At 36.4% G+C, this 17,646-nt stretch overlaps 2 non-coding genes across 2 annotated transcripts; one reads left to right on the top strand and one right to left on the bottom strand.

Moving 5' to 3' along the window:
- Positions 1-6,436: 6,436 nt before the first annotated feature.
- Positions 6,437-6,543, bottom strand: LOC121206873 (small nucleolar RNA R71). Its single transcript, XR_005902044.1, has one exon. It is a non-coding gene; the product is annotated as a small nucleolar RNA R71 (small nucleolar RNA).
- Positions 6,544-16,387: 9,844 nt separating this feature from the next.
- LOC121207334 (small nucleolar RNA R71) lies at positions 16,388-16,494 on the top strand. Its single transcript, XR_005902424.1, has one exon. It is a non-coding gene; the product is annotated as a small nucleolar RNA R71 (small nucleolar RNA).
- The last annotated feature ends 1,152 nt before the right edge of the window (positions 16,495-17,646 follow it).

Below are 17,646 nucleotides of genomic sequence, written 5' to 3' on the forward strand. Positions count from 1 at the left end.
TTATTATCTCTCTCGAGACTAAAAACAACTGAATCTAGGTTGATTAATCAAAATCTCTTTCTCATCAAAACCCCTATTGTCGCATTAACTCGATCTATGGATTACTTTATTAGATTTGACTCTAATCCGACAGATTTATGTCATCCTATCTCTAGGATTGTATGTAACTCTGCTTAATTATGAATGATCTACTCTTAAACAGGGACTTTTGCTCCACTAAATAAGCACATCAAAAACCTGAATTAATATCCTAGAATATTAAAGCAAGAATTAGAACTCACAATTAAAAATAAGAACAAGTATTTATCATATAATTCAAATAGTAATAAGATTCGTCTTAGGGTTCATCTCCCTTAGGTATTTAAGGAGTTTAGTTCATAATAATGGAAAACAACAAAACATAAAGAATCCAAAGAACTTCTAAGGAAATTGAATGGAGATCTTCAGTTTTGAAGTAGATTCTACTTCTGAGCTGATTCTGATGGCTATCCTTGAGTATTTTCTATCTTGTACTCTGCATGTCCTCTTTGATCCTCTTCTAGGGTGTTTATATAGACTTTGGAATGCCCAAAATAGCCTAAAATTAGCCTCTTCCAAATAGAATTAGACTTTGGCTCGATAGGGACACAACCGTGTGCCATGCCCGTATGAAGGTGCTAGGCCATGTGCAATTTTGACTTGGTTTAATCTCGATACGGCCATGACACAAAGGCGTGTGGCTGCCCGTGTGTCACACACGGGCGTGTGGTTTACCCTGTGAAAATGCCTAGGCCGTGTGCAATTCTAAATTAGGTCCAGATTTGTTTGTTTTTGGCCTGTTTCATGCTATTTTTGCTATCCTAAGCTCTCCTGAGTATAAAACATGAAATTAAAGGATTAGGAGCATCAAATTCACTATATCTTATGATAAACATCCAAAAATATGTCAAGCATAGGATAAAAATATGTATATATTATGGTTTATCAAATATCCATACACTTAAGCATTTACTTGTCCTCAAGCAAAATCCTGAACTCTCACTTAAAATAAATTCTTTTTAGCTTACAATTCTTATCAATACTGTATCGAAGTAAACTACAAGAAATCATATATTGAGAATTCAACTAAAAGAACATCAAAGTTGAGCATTTTAATCAAAAAATCATAGGTATCCCCATTTATCTAAGTAATTACCTTTAATTTCAAATTGACATGAGTTGACATCCTCACTAAAGATTCACTCAAATTACTCAAAGTGTTTAAGGTTCAATAATTAAGCACTCCATAGTCAAACATGAAAAGTTATTACCATAAGCTGCATGAAAATCAGATCTCCACCACTATAAATGAGATGATACACAAATCAAAAGGTCTATAACAGAGTTGTAATGGGGCTTGGGTTATAGGTGTGGATAAAGGCTGAAAAAGAGGGTTAGAACCAAGATTAATTTAATAAATTACGACACTGAGAAAAATAAAGCTAATTACTGAATTACGAACAAGTGTCAAAATTTAAACCATCCGGAGCTAGTCAAGTGAGCTTTTTCTTACTAAAATAACTTTAACTTATCCAAGCTCTTTATAATATGAATATAAATATACGATTTTTTTTAAAGAATAAGAACAAGTACAATAATGGAAAGTGCATAATAAGGAATAATTCAGCAACTTGAAATGAATGAACATAGTTAGGTAACTAATCAAATCAAATTTCGATAAAAAGGGAATCAATAGAAAGGGAGAAATTCTTAACGAATCAAAAAGGGTTAAGTTATGGGTTAATATTAAGGGAAATATCAAGAACTAATAGATAAGGCTCAAAGGGGTTCACTAGGGGTCAATTTTCTGGGTAAGCTTTTTATGGGGTACATGGGTTAAAACCTAAGTGTCTTTATCATCTCTATATATCAAACCAATGGTGTGGTCTCGACATGTACAATCGAAGCAAGTTCTAAAATAACAAATCAATGTTGACACACTTATAGCCAATAAAATCAGTGAGTAAGAAAGATATATGCTCTAAAAGGCTCAAAATCTCACGAAAATTATGGGTATTTGATGTCAATCTCGTAAATTTAAAACTTCAAGATAATACCTCAATTTAGGGAAACAACCTAGAAATTTTTAATTCTCAAAAGTCAACTTAACATGCTTGATTCTCTAATGCCTTTAAAGTTTAAATAATCAATGCACAATTACCTGTGATCAAATTCAAAACATATCAATAAAAATCATAAATCAATTAGAATTCACTCTAATAATAGTATGAGGAAATTATTTGAGAACAAGATAGTGATTCAAGAGTTTTCTAATATAAATAACCTCCCCACACATAAAACGTACATTTTCCTCAATGTACAAAGATAGATAATGATAATATAAGCATAAAATCATAGAATAGGGGAAGAGTGAAACTGCCCTGAATTTGGATGTAATCCTTGAAAGAGCAGAAGCGGGTTTAGAGACATTCGGCGTGATGTGTATGCGACATGGAGACAGAGGTGAAGGTGGTGGTAGAGGTTGGGTTCCACAATCACAGTACCCAGTGAAGAGGTTATCGTGGTGGTCGGTGTCGTGGTGGCTATTGTCATGGTCGAGCAGGACATGGCAATCATGGGAAACTGTTTGTATATTTTTGAGTAGTACCAATCGACTGAACCTTTTGAAATTGCGATGCCATTAGTATTGTTTTAGGGAGTTATATCAATAGGGTTGTTATGGTTGGTAATAATGAAATAACTAGATAAAAGAAACTTCAAATTATACTAATAAAAGTCTTTTAAGAAAATGATAAATAAAGATAAAAAGAAATGCAAAAATAAAAATAAAATAAAATGAAAAACAAATTGAAAGATAAATGGACCCAAAAGTCCTCATGGACAGCTGGATCGTGAGGTGGTGGTGCCGGAGGCAATATGTGAAAATGCTAGAAAATTTGTTGTAGAGTCGCCTCGATGCTGTCGAATCGCTGAGTGCAATATTGCTTAAAGAGATTAAGGTGGTCAGAAATTTCAAACAATGAAGTAGCCGTATGAACTGGACGGTGACTCGTTGGTGGCTGAGAAGGTGGGTCCTTCTCAAAGGTAGGGATATCATCAGGATTATCCTCAGTGTCATCCTCATCAGTAGCTTGTACAAGTCGGTATTGAGGAGGATCGAACCCACGATGATGCTCTATCATCCTCATATGGAGCATACTTTGGATGTCCTGTGAGGACATCTGGCCGATGAATGTGGGTAATGAGGATTGCGCCGATGTGTTGAGGAGCCCAAAGTATCGACCTAGTCGAGTCATGTATAGGCCGATGCTAATGACTCTCTTTTGGTGTTGCTCAGTTTGATGGCGAAAAGCAAGGGCGATGAAGTATGCGAGGTCAAAAACATGCCCTTTCCTCATGCTCCACAGGAAGTATGCATCGTGAGTGTTAATGATGCCAATGCTCTCTTGTCTCCCTGTTAATGTGTGTGCCGAAAGGGCGTGGAGATATCGTAGGGCTGGAGCTAGAGCCGATGCCTTTGAGTGGCTAGGGTAATAGATGCCTGTAGCAGGCATCATGGCTGACCAACATGATGAAGGCGAATAATGGATGTGATGATGGAGGTGTGGAAAATTTTCGGCCTCCATAAACTTGTCTGTATAGAGTCCTAAGGCGACGCCGAATTCTGGGACACTCAGCTACCGTACTAAACCACCAAGGCGGCATTGGACTGTTATTGGGCTGTCGTATTCCACCATAACTGTTTGCAACTAAAATTTTGAGCATAGTTCCAAGGTAAACTCTAGATATGTCGGTTGGATGATATCAAAGAAGCAGTCCCACAGAACGGTGATAAGGAGCGCCCGAACCCAATTAGTTAGGTGGACTTACTCTAGTTCGGCCCAATTGATGCAACGGCCTACACCAAGGGGTCGATCACGTAGAATCTAAAATAATTCTTCTTGGGGCCATGGTGGAAATTGGATGAATGGATGTCGTATCTCAGTGGTGGGACCCGAGGAGGATGTCGCTTCTTTCTATTTTTTAGACGCGGGAATCGCAGTTTTCTTGCCTTTTGGGTTCATCATGATATCTGACCATCGTGATTTAAGCTTCCCAGGAAACAATTTGAGCCTTGATTATATATAGGACAAGGTCTCCAGCTTCAAATTGCTTGTGTTACTTTAAACGAGCATCATGGCGGCACTTCGTGGCTTCTTTGTATAATCGTGAGTTCTTATTTGCGTTAGCTCGCCATTCAACTAACTCGTTCAGCTGCATCAATCTCTTTTCACCTGCGAGTTTAGGATCGAAGTTTAGGAATTTTATAGCCAAAATGCTTTATGTTCTAATTCGAATGGTAAATGACAACTGATAAACCAAAATTTATACATATTTTTACCCGATGCTGAATGCATTTATGGATGGTTTCTCTGTAGAATTGGTGAATTTGATGCTCCTAATCCTTTAATTTCATGTTTTATACTTAGGTGAGCATAGGAGAATGAAAAGAGCGAGAAACAGGCCAAAAATAGAGAAAATAGACCTACATGGGAAAACAAGACGACCTAGACTTCCCCACACGGGCATGTCACATGGTTGTGTCCTTTTGGCAATGTCAGAGCACGATTTACATGGGTAGATCACACACCCATGCCCATTTAATAGCCGTGACCACAGCCTTAAGCAATCACACACAGGCGTGTCACACGGGTGTGTCCCTAGCGAGCCCAAGTTTAGTCCAATTTGAAAATGGGCAATTTTGAGGGCTCTTAGGCATTCCAAAGCCTATTTAAACACCTGAGGAGGCACTTAAATGGAGGACGGAGAGGAGGAATCAAGGAATTGCTCAAGGAAAGCCGATCGATCCATCTTAGAAGTCAGATTCACCATCAAGACTGAAGATCTCCCTTCAAATTCCCTCAGGAGTTTTGGGTTTTCTTATATTTTGTTATTTTTATTATTTTGAGATGTTTTCTTTCATTAGTATGAACTAAAACCCCTAAACACCTAAAGGGGATGAAACCTAAGATGGATCTTGTTATTATTATCTGAAGTATATGATAAATATTTGACTTGTTCTTAATTATGTGTTATTAATTCTTGTTTTGATATTCCAGGATATTGATTCAAGTTAAGCTCTTATTCAGAGGAGGAATAGACCCTGTCTAAGAGTAAATTTGTCATAATTAAGCGGATTTGATTGCGCGCCTAGAGATATGGTGACAAGATTTTACCGGATTAGGGTGAAACCTAACAAGGGAATCCATAGATCGAGTTAATACAACCCTAGGGCGTTAATTAGAAAGAGATTTCAATTATTCAATCTAGGGTTAGACGTTGTTAGTCTCGAGAGAGATAATAATATAACTTAGGGATCTCTATGAAACAAGTTGAATGAATAAATCGTCTGATTCAAAGTCAAGTAACAAGTGAAGTCTAGGTGGATTTTTCCTTAGGTATTGTCTTAATCAATCGAGTTTTCCAAAAAGTATTTTCCCAAATTTCTTTTCTGTGATTTCTTAGTTTAGTTAATTAGTTAGATAAACAAAACCTTTTTATTTTTTAAGCTAGGTAATAAAATGAAAGTTGATACTAGTACTTTTAGTTCCTTTGGGTTCGATAATCTGGTCTTGCTAAGGCTATACTACTGTTCGATAGGTACACTTGCCTTTATCGTGATAATAGTTAGTTTCAAGAACGATTCATTATAAATATTTAAAACCTGTCACAAATATCACGTATCAAGTTTTTGGCGCCGTTGCCGGGGAACTAAGATATTAGGAACACTCGATTTTTATTACTTTAGCCATTTACTTTTACTGCAATTTAAATTTTATTCTAATTTTTATTACTAATTCTTCTTTTTCCCTTTTTTGGCAGGTTCTTATAGTTTATGACTAGAAGAAACCCGTCAGGACCATTACTTTTTGACAGTAAGATCGATCACATAGTTCGTAGAAACCAAAGAGAAATATGGCAAAGCTTAAGATACACAGAGAGCGAGCAAGAGGACAATATTCAAACCACAACCAAGGAGATGGCTAAGAATCAAGAAAACTTGATACCTCCTACGATTGTTGTTAATCTAGTAAATTAGAATCCTACTCCGCGCACTATGTATGATTATGCTAAACCTTCTTTCATAGGACCTGAATCGAGCATAGTTAGACCTACTGTAGCTGCAAATACTTTTGAACTGAAACCTAACACAATTCAAATGATACAGCAATTTGTTCAGTTTGATGGTTTGCAGGACGAAGATACCAACGCTCAGTTAGCAAACTTTTTAGAACTATGTGATACATTTAAAATTAATGGCATTTCTAATGACGCCATTCGCCTTCGGCTATTCCTTTTTTCTTTGAGAAACAAAGCTAAATAGTGGTTGAATTCATTACCAAGGGGGTCAATCACTACTTGGGAACAAATGACTGAAAAGTTTTTACTAAAATATTTTTCGCCGGCTAAAATGGTTAAACTATGTAATGATAACTTTTCTTTTGTGCAGATAGATTTAGAAACATTCTACGATGCATGGGACAGATATAAGGACCTTTTGTGAAGATGCCCTCACCATGGGTTACCACTCTGGCTACAGGTTCAAACTTTTCATAATGGCCTAAATCCTTTGACTCGACAAATGGTTGACGCAGCTACTGGCGGAACCATCAATAATAAAACACCTGAAGATGCTTACGAGTTTATAGAGGAGATGTCACTGAATAACTATCAGTGGCAAGTCATGAGGACAAAGCCAAGTAAAACAGCCGTCGTTTATAACATCGATTCGGTCACCATGCTCTCTAATCAGGTAGAACTCTTGAATAAGAAAATTAATGGTTTTCTTAGTTCTTCAAAGGTTCACCCAGTAATGCAGTGCGAAGCAAATGGAGGCGGATCGAGCTATTCAGAATACCCACCTTATGGCCACAACATGGAGAACGAGCAGTTAAATTACATGGGTAATAATCCTCGATCTCAAAACAATCCTTATAGTAATACTTACAATCCAAGTTGGAGAAATCACCCAAAATTTTTATGGGGAGGCCAAGGAAATCAGAAACCACCACCCCCTCCAGGTTTTTAGCAACCACCATACCAGCAGGAGAAAAAATCGAACCTTGACGAAATTCTAACCAAATTCATCTTGATGTTAGAGACTCGTTTTTAGAATACCGAGACGGCACTCAAAAATCAACAAGCATTAATCCAATGGCTCGAAACTCAGATTGGATAGCTCGCCAAGTTAATTTCTAAACAACCACAAGGTAGCCTAGCAAGCAACACTGAATCTATCCCAAGGGACCAACTCAACGCAATTGTCATTCACGATAAGGAAGGGTTAGTGGCAAAACTAAGGCCAGAACCGGTGGTAAGCGAAGGTAAGAATGAGGTAGGCCAAAACGAACCAAAATTGGTGAGTACAGAATATAAACCTTGTGTGCCATACCCCAATGCGACAAGGAAAGACCGCTCAAACGAACAATTTGGTAAATTCCTTAAACTTTTAAAAAAACTACATATTAACCTACCGTTTATTGAAGCACTTTCGAAGATGCCGAACGCAGTCAAATTTTTAAAGGAGCTTCTAGCAAATAAACGAAAGTCATATGAAAGGTCGCATGTGGAGCTGAACCCAGTTTGCTCAACCATTCTTGAGAATAAGCTACCCAACAAACTAAAAGATCTAGGGAGTTTTATGATTCTTTGTTTTATTGGTAGTTTTGATGTTAATAATGCGTTGGGTGATCTAGGGGCTAGTATCAATGTTATGCCTTACAAATTGTTTAAGCAACTAGGTCTAGGGAAACCCAAACAAACTAGGATGAGCATTCAATTACTAGATAAAACTATCAGATTTCCTAGGGGTATCATTGAAGACGTACTCGTTAAAGTTGACAAATTTATATTCTCAGTTGATTTTGTTGTTTTAGACATAGAAAAGGACAGTAATGTTCCTTTAATTTTGGGAAGGCCCCTTTTTAGCAACTGCTAGAACAATTATTGACGTTGGCACAGGTGAACTCACACTTCGTGTAGGAGACAAAACAATCAACCTTCAAGCTCGCAACCCGAACAACACATCGAAAATTGAAGGTGATTGTACAATTTGTTCTAGTAACATTGATCATACAATGCAACCTATTTTGCAGGAAAAAAGTTTGAAGGACACACATTAGCCATGTTCAATCCACAACAAAGAATCTACCCATGAAGAACGAAGGTTACAAATCAAGGAGTTAGATGAATGGTTGACATTTAAACTGAGAAAACACGATAAACCAAAACTACACCAGAACGAGCTCAATGCCTCACCAAATCAACTTCAAGTTGGAGACAAAGTACTACTAGATTCAGTAGATCCTCAAATTGCCACTCCTGAACCGAATGAAGAAACCCCTCTTACGGTAACTAGCATTTTTCCATACGGTACGGTTGAGGTAAATCACCCCAAATTTGGCACGTTCAAGGTAAATAGTACTCGTCTTAAACCTTATGTCAATAAAATTTATAGCAGGGATGAGGAGTGTAAACTTCTCGATCCACCATGATCACACACCAGAGAGGTAAGTCGAGCTTATACTATAAATAAGTGCTTCTCAGGAGGCAACCCGAGCACTAACGATATTAATTTATTTAAATTTTAGTTTTTAAAATCTAACATACTAGCCAAATCATTGAACATAGGCTTTTCAGAACCACATGGCCAAGCACACGGGCATGCCATATGCCGTACACATACCACGGATGAAACACGACCGTGCGATACTGCCATATGAAAATAGGAAAAAAATTTCTTCCCCAACACGGGATGCGATAAGTAGCCATGAACGTGCGACATGGCTATGGGCGAAACTGCCAAAATAACACGGGCGAAACTCCAAAGCTCATCCTCGCATAGGAACTAAAAACTCCCCTGGGAAAGGTTCTCCATGGCTGCCATGTCCTGCTCGACCACGACCATAGCTATCACCAGATATAATATTCTTTTGGTGCAGGACTTTTGGACTAATGAACCTCTACCACCACCGGAGTATCCTCTTCCACTCTTACGCCGGTTATCCTCCAAAACTCCAGTTCAAGGAATTCATTCATCATTCAGGAAGTTTCACTTCTCTCCCAATCTTATGATTATAAATCTATCTTTTTCATTATATATATCTTTGTACATTGAGGGCAATGTACATATTAAGGGTGGGGGTCTTTTATATCATCATTAGAAATCCCTGAATTGTGTCTTATTCTCATGTAAATCATTTATATCACTATTAGAATGAATTTTAATTAATTTATAATTTTTATTGATATGTCTTGAATTAAAACATAGGCATTTATGCATTGATTGTTTAAACTTTAAGACATTAGGGAATCAAGCATGATAAATTGATTTTTGAAGAATTAAAAACTTTTAGGTTGTTTTTCCCAAGTTTAGGTATTATCTTGAGTTGAAATTCACAAGTTTAAACAACAAAAGCCATAATTTTTGTGAGATTTTGAGCCTTTAGAGCATCTATCATTTCTTTCATGCTCACTTTTATTGTTGCTTTCAATGCGTCTGTAACACCCTGAATTTGGGAACAGGGTTTTCCAAATCAACTACTGTTGTTCAAAATATCACGTATCTGCAATTGTTTTTAAATTAAGCTTCTGCAACTACCAAGATTTTTGCAAAGTTGTTAAGAATGTTATTCAGCTGAGGTTTTCTAACAAGGCTTAAAAAGGGTATAAGTTTTTAATTATTAATAAGGGTTTTTAATAGAAACATGTTTTTCAAAAAACACTTCAATGTGACACGCCATATTCGAGCCAAACTTCTAGGCCGGGTTTGGGGTGTTACAGCGTCAGTATTGAATTGTTATTCTAGAACTTGCTTAATTATGCATGTCAAGACCACACCATTTTAGTTAATATGTCAAAATGATAAAGGCACTTAGGTTTAACCCACTCACTCCACAAAAGCCTACCTTCATAATTAACCCTTAGTGAACCCCTTTGAGCCTAATAAGCCATTAATTGATTTACCCTCAATATTAACCCATAAACCATTATTGTTGAAATCCCCTAATTTGATCCCTATTTTTGTCGAAATTTGATTTGAACTAATTACTTAGCTATGTTTTGCTCTTCTATGTAGCTGACTTGTTCCTAAAAAAAATTCATACTTACATATTAGTAGTAATTCAGTATTGTTGAGCTACAGTATCTAAATTCTATCTTCTGAGAAGAAGCTCACTTGTACTCAATTGATGTTTAATTACTTTTCTAATTAGGCAATTTTTCAATTCAATCTCGATTCTAACCTTTTCTTTCAAGCTTGTGAACACACCCCCTAACCAAAGCCACGTTACAACCCTTTAAAGACCTTTTGATTGATGTTCATCTCAATATACAGTGGTGAAGATTTGATTTTCATGCAAGCATATGGTAATGACTTTTCATTATTCACTATTGAGTGCTTCATGTATTATCTTTAAACACCTCGAGTGATTTGAATGAATCTTTAGTGAGGATGTGAAAATTTGTGATATTTTGAGTCCAAGGTAATTACTTAGATGAGGGGAAACACCTATGCTTTCATGATAAAATACTCAACATAGAATGCTTGAAACTTTGATGTTCTTTCAGTCAAATTCTCAATGTATAATTACTTATGGATTATTTTGTGATATTATTAATAGGAATTATAAGGTAAGAAGAATTTATTTTGATTGTGAGTTGAGGGTTTTGCTTGAGGACAAGCAAATGCTTAAGTGTGGGGGTATTTGATAAACCGTAATGTATACAAATTTTTACCCCATGCTTAACGTATTTATGGATGGTTTCTCCTTAGAATTGGTGAATCCGATGCTCCTAATACTTTAATTTCATGTTTTATACTTAGGTGAGCATAAGAGAATAAAAAGAGCGAGAAATGGGTCGAAAACGGAGAAAATAGACCCACATGGGAAAACACCACGGCCTGGACTTCCTCACACGGGCGTGTCACACGGCTATGTCCCTTTGGCAAGGTCAAAGAACAATTTACAATGGTAGATCACACGCCCGTGCCCATTTAATAGCCCTGACCACGGCCTTAAGGAATCACACACGGGCGTGTCCCTGCCGAGCCCAAGTTTAGTCCAATTTGGAAAAGGGCAATTTTGAGGGCTCTTAGGTATTCCAAAGCCTATTTAAACACTTGGGGAGGCACTTAGACGGAGGACGGAGAGGAGAAAGCAAGGAATTTCTCAAGGAAAGCCGATCGATCCATTTCAGAAGCCGGATTCACCATCAAGACTGAAGATCTCCCTTCAAAATCCCTCAGGAGTTTTGGGTTTTCTTATGTTTTGTTATTTTTATTCTTTTGAGATGTTTTCTTTCATTAGTATGAACTAAAACCCCTAAATACCTAAGGGGGATTAAACCTAAGACGGATCTTGTTATTATTATCTGAATTGTATGATAAATATTTGACTTGTTCTTAATTATGTATTCTTAATTCTTATTTTGATATTTCAGGATATTGATTCAAGTTAAGCTCTTATTCAGAGGAGGAATAGACCCTGTCTAAGAGTAAATTTGTCATAGTTAAGCGGAGTTGATTGCGCTCCTAGAGATAGGGTGACAAGATTTTGCCAGATTATGGTGAAACCTAATAAGGGGATCCATAGATCGAGTTAATGCAACCTTAGGGTGTTAATTAGAAAGAGATTTCAATTATTCAATATAGGGTTAGACGTTGTTAGTCTTGAGAAAGATAATAATATAACTTAGGGATCTCTACGGAACAAGTTGAATGAATGAATCGTCCGATTCAGAGTCAAATAACAATTGAAGTCTAGGTGGATTTTTCCTTAGGTATTGTCTTAATCAATCGAGTTTTCCAAAAAGTATTTTCCCCAAATTTATTTTCTGTGATTTTGTTAGTTTAGTTAATAAGTTAAATAAACAAAACCCTTTTATTTTTTAGGCTAGATAATAAAAAGAAAGTTGATACTAGTACTTTTAGTTCTTTTGGGTTTGATAATCCGGTCTTGCTAAGGCTATACTACTGTTCGATTGGTACACTTGCCTTCATCGTGATAATAGTTTGTTTCAAGAACGATTCATTATAAATATTTAAAACCTATCACGAATATCACATATCAACAACTCTTCCCGTAAACAAGTCTGTAAGGGGATGTTCCTAATGGGGGTTTTAAACGCAGTTCTATAGGCCCATAAGGCATCATCTATTTTCTTTGCCCAATCCTTCCTATTTGACTTTACAGTCTTTTCTAGGATACATTTAAGCTCTCGGTTTGCAACTTCGACTTGTCCACTGGTTTGAGGATGGTAAGTGTTAGCTGTTCTATGGTAAACTCTATATTTCTTAAGGGTTTTATCAAATTGAGTATTACAAAAGTGCGTACCCCTATCACTGATAATTGTTCTAGGTGTTCCAAATCGAGAGAAGAGTTTCTTGAGGAACTTCACCACCACTCTAGCATCATTAGTAGGTAAGGCTTGGGCTTCCACCCATTTGGACATATAATCAATAGCTACTAAGATATAATTGTTTCCAAATGAGCTAGGGAATGGACCCATGAAGTCAATACCCCATATATCAAATATTTCGCATGAAAGCATGTATGTTTGAGGTATTTCCTCACGTTTAGAGATATTACCTGTTCGTTGGAAGTTATCACAAGAAGTAACATACCTGTTGGCATCTTTAAATAGTGTGGGCCAATAAAAACCTGATTCAAGTGTTTTATGTACGGTCCTAGTCCCACTGTAATGTCCTCTAGTCGGTCTTGAGTGGCAATGTTCCAAGATTCCTGTTGCTTCTGGCTTTGTAACTCATCTTCTAATGACTTGATCTGCACATATTCGAAAAAGAAAAGGATCTTCCCAAAAGTAGTTTTTCACATCAGTAAAGAAATGTTTCTTCTACTGATGTGTCAAACCTTTTAGTGTGATGTTAGTAGCTAAATAATTCGTAATATCTACGAACCAAGGTTCCTCAGAGTCAGATATAGCAAAGAGTTGTTCTTCTGGAAACGAGTCATTTATCTCATGTTCATAAAGCTCCTTGAGATGTAGGTTTTCTAATCTGGATAGATGATCTGTTGCGAGATTTTTCACTCCCTTCTTATATTGAATTTCTAAATCAAATTCCTGCAACAATAAAATCCATCTTATTAGTCAAGGTTTTGCATCTGTTTTTGTAAGGAGATATCGAAGAGCAGAATGGTCAGTGTAAACGGCAACTTTAGATAATATTAAATATGGTCTAAATTTATCGAATGCAAAAACAACAGCCAACAATTCTTTCTCAGTTGTCGTATAATTTTCTTGTGCGACTGTCAATGTTTTGCTAGCACAATAGATTGGTTGAAAATGCTTGTCTTTTCGCTGTCCAAGAACCGCGCCCACTACAAAATCAATCGCATCACATATTAGTTTAAAGGGTAAATTTCAATTAGGTGCAACTACAATTGGAACATTAATTAATTTGTCTTTAAGAGTATTAAATGCTTCAAAACATTCCTGACTGAAATTGAAAGGCACATCTTTTTCTAGTATATTCGTTAAAGGCTTAGCTATTTTTAAAAAATCTTTAATAAATCTTCTATAAAATCCAGCATGGCCTAAAAAGCTTTGAATAGCCTTAACTGAATTGGGGGGAGGTAATTTCTCAATATTTTCAAATTTTGCTTTGTCAACCTCGATTCCCTTACTAGAAATTTTATGGCCTAACACAATCCCTTCATGAACCATGAAGTGACATTTTTCCCAATTTAGTGCAAGGTTCGTTTCCTCACATCTCATTAAAACTCGTTTTAAATTTTTAAGGCATAGATGGAAAGAGTTACCAAATACCGAGAAGTCATTCATAAATACCTCCATAATGTCTTCCATGAGTTCATCGAAAATGACCAACATGCATCGTTGAAAAGTAACAAGAGAATTACATAATCCAAAAGGCATTTTTCGATAAGTCAACGTACCGTATGGACATGTAAATGTCATAAACTTACCGTATGGACATGTAAATGTTGTAAACATACCGTATGGACATGTAAATGTCATTTTCTCATGGTCCTCAGGAGCTATTGGGATTTGGAAATAACCAGAGAGTCCATCTAGGAAGCAATAATAGATATGCCCAGATAATTTTTCCAACATTTGATAAATGAATGGTAAAGAAAAGTGGTATTTCTCGTGGCATCATTCAATTTCTTATAGTCAATGCGAACTCTTCATCCCGTGACTGTTCACGTTGGAATTAATTCGTTCTTCTCATTAGCCACAACAGTCATGCCTCCTTTCTTAGGAACAACCTACACAGGGCTCACCCAAGAACTGTCAGAAATCAGATAAATGATTCCAGCAACTAGAAGTTTAATTACCTCGGCTTTTACAACTTCTTTCATGTTAGGATTCAGTCGCCCTTGAGCTTGCATACAAGGTTTATATTCATCTTCCATTAAAATTTTATGTGTGTAAAAAGAACGACTGATCCCTCTTATGTCAGAAATCTTCCAAGCTATGGCTCTTGTGTGCTCCTTCAACACCTGGAGTAACTTGTCCTTTTCGGTTGGCTATAAATCTGAAACAATAATCACTGGTAATGTAGAATTATTTCCAAGAAACACATATTCTAAGTGATTTGTACTTGCTTTAATTCCAATTTAGGAGGTACTTAAACAGAGGGTTTTAATTTTAATTCATTGTTTACCTTAATAACTTCATAGCTTTTCTGTCTCAATAAAGGCTCATTAGAATTTAGTTCAGCTTTTACCTTACCTATCGTAGAATCATCATCATTTACCTCCTCTCCTTGGGCATGGCATAGTTCCAACGTGCCCTTATGTACGATTTCTTGTAATGAGTCTTGAGTAGCATGATCAATAGAATCAATAAAATAACAAGAGTCATCCTGTTCCCTAGAAAATCTCATGGCATCATAACTTTTAAAAATGATCTCTTCGTTACCTACCCTAAGCACAACTTTACTGTCACCCACATCAATAACAGCCCTAGCAGTAGCTAAAAATGGGCGACCTAAAGTTAAAGGCACCTCAACATCCTCATCCATGTCAAGAACAACAAAATCAATAGGGAATATGAATTTATCTACTTTTAAAAGTACATCCTCTGTAATACCCTTAGGATATTTAACAGATCTATCAGCTAGTTGAATACTCACCCTAGTAGGTTTTGGTTCCCCAAGGCCATGTGGCTTGAACATTTTGTAGGGCATCAGATTAATGCTAGCACCTAAATCAACTAGTGCCTTCTCAACATTTAAACTACCAATTAAGCAAGGAATAGAAAAACTTCTTGGATCTTTCAGTTTGGTTGGCAGTTTATTTTGGAGTATGGCCGAGCACTCCTCGTTGAGTTCCACTGTAGAAAATTCTTCAAACTTCCTTTTATTTGTTAGAAGCTCCTTCAAAAATTTTACATATGTAGGCATCTGCGGATAACTTCAACAAAAGGTAAGTTAATATGTAACTGTTTAAAAAGTTCAAGAAATTTATTGAATTTTACATCCATGCGGTCTTTCTTCAACTTTGCTGGGTACGGGATTGGTGGTTTATATTCCCTCAACACCGGTTTTTCATTATTTTCGAGTTTTACCTCCTCATCTTCTTTTCTGTCAGCTTCTGGTTGTGGCTTCTTTTTAGATTCAGCTAAAACCTTTCCACACCTTAATGTAACTGCTTTTACATGCTCTTTTGGATTGGGTTCGGTGTTACTAGGTAGACTCCTTGGTGGTCTCTCTGAAATCATCTTAACTAGCTGTCCTATTTGATTCTCGAGCCTTTGGATTGATGCTTGTTGATTTTTTAGTGTAGTTTCAGTGTTCTAAAAATGAGTCTCCGCTACTGAAATAAACTTTTTCATCATCTCCTCAAAGGTTCGACTTTGTTTCTTGCTGGTAGGGTTGTTGTTGGAAGCCTAGAGAAGGTGGTAGTCTCTGATTGCCTTGGCCTCCTTATGAGAAATTTAGGTGGTTCCTCTAACGTGCATTGTAAGTGTTACTATAAGGGTTATTTTGAGGCCGAGAATTATTACCAATATAATTCATTTTCTCGTTCTCCATATTAGGGCCGTAGGATGGATATTCTAAATTGCTCGTTCCACCTCCACTCGCATCGCACTGTATTACTATATGAACCTGTGTAGAACCAAGTAAGCCATCAATTTTTCTATACAAAAGTTCTACCTAATTGGAAAGCATAGTAACCGAATCGACGTTAAAAACGTCGACTGTTTTCGTTAGCTTTGTCCTCATGACTTGCCACTGATAATTGTTCAGTGACATCTCTTCTATGAACTCATAAGCTTCTTCAGGGGTCTATTATTGATGGTTCCACTAGCAGCTGCATCGATCATTTGTCTAGTTGAAGGATTCAACCCGTTGTGGAAAGTTTTAACTTGTAGCTAAAGAGGTAACCCATGATGAAGGCACCTTCTCAATAGATCATTGTATCTCTCCCATGCATCATAAAGTGTTTCTAAATCCATCTGCACAAAAGAAGAGATATCATTCCTTAATTTAGCCATTTTAGCCAGCAAAAAATATTGAAGTAAAAATTTTTCGGTCATTTGTTCCCAAGTGGTGATTGACCCTCGTGGTAATGAGTTCAACCACTGTTTAGCCTTATTCTTTAATGAAAAAGGGAAACAACCGAAGGCGAATGGCATCATCAGAAACACCGTTAATCTTAAAAGTGTCACAAAATTCCAAAAAATTTGCTAAATAAGTGTTTGGATCCTCATCCTGCAACCCATCAAACTGAACAAACTGTTGTAACATTTGAATAGAGTTAGGTTTCAGCTTAAAATTATTTGCAGCAACAGCAGGTCTAACTATACTCGATTCAGTTCCTGTTAGACTAGGTTTAGCATAATCATACATAGTACGAGTAGCAAGATTCTGATTTATTGGATTTGCAGCAACCACAGGAGGTAACAGATTATTCTGATTATCAGCCATATCCTCGGTTATAGTATGAGTATCGCCCTCTCACTCTTCCTCTATGTATTGTAAGCTTCGCCTTATTTCTCTTTGGTTTCTACGAGCTGTGCTCTCGATCTCACTATCAAAAAGTAAAGGTCCTGATGGGTTTCTTCTAGTTATAAACTATAAAAAACCTGCCAGGAGTAAATAAAAGAAAATTTAGTAATTTAAAACAAAAAAAAACAAAATTAAATTGCAATAAATAAAAAATGGCTAAAGTAATAAAAATTAAGCGTTCCTAATATCTTAGTCCCCGGTAACGGCGCCAAAAACTTGGTGGTCGTGAAACTAACTAAAAATTTAAGTAAGGTAAGCACACCTATCGAACAATAGTATAGTTATGGTGAGACCGGGAATATCGTATCTATGAGGACTAAAAGTACTAGTAACTACTATCTTTTTATTATCTAACCTAAGAATTAAAAGATGTTTTTAGGCTAAAACTAATTATCTAATTAACTAAGATTACGATAAAGATTAAAGTTGGAATATATTTTTTAGAAGACTGATGGAGAAGACAATACCCAAGGAAGAATCCTCCTAGACTTCACTTATTACTTTTGAATTAGACGATTTATTCACTTGACTTAATCCGTAGAAATCCCTAGTTTATGTTGTTATCTCTCTCGAGACTAAAAACAACTGACTCTAGGTTGATTAATCGAAATTTCTTTCTAATTAAAACCCTT

The sequence above is a fragment of the Gossypium hirsutum genome, chromosome A09 (genome assembly GCF_007990345.1).
Source record: "Gossypium hirsutum isolate 1008001.06 chromosome A09, Gossypium_hirsutum_v2.1, whole genome shotgun sequence".
NCBI lineage: Eukaryota > Viridiplantae > Streptophyta > Magnoliopsida > Malvales > Malvaceae > Gossypium > Gossypium hirsutum.